This window comes from Halichoeres trimaculatus, unplaced genomic scaffold (assembly GCF_033239565.1).
Source record: "Halichoeres trimaculatus isolate MK-OKI-2021-1 unplaced genomic scaffold, fHalTri1.1 fHalTri1_scaffold_15, whole genome shotgun sequence".
NCBI classification, from domain to species: Eukaryota; Metazoa; Chordata; class Actinopteri; order Labriformes; family Labridae; genus Halichoeres; species Halichoeres trimaculatus.
The window spans coordinates 34,056,585-34,056,854 of NW_027437193.1; positions in this window are offsets into that span (position 1 = coordinate 34,056,585).

Sequence of the window (270 nt, forward strand, 5' to 3'; positions counted from 1 at the left end):
TGTATGCATGTGAGCGGAGCCTGAGTCAGGAAATAAGAAGAGCATGAGATGAATGAGAAACACACAGTTTATACTGCGAGAGTCCCACATGAAGAAGCTTCAGGTGCAAAAATAATAAACGGAAAGTTTGGATCAAGAGATGACCTCTGGCTTTTGTTTGAAGATTTTGATAAAATACTTGTTCTAATCAATAACATCGGATGAAATTTGGAATTAATTCCTCTGAAGAATGAAAAAAAATCGTAAAGTTTGCTTTTCTCCATCACTTGT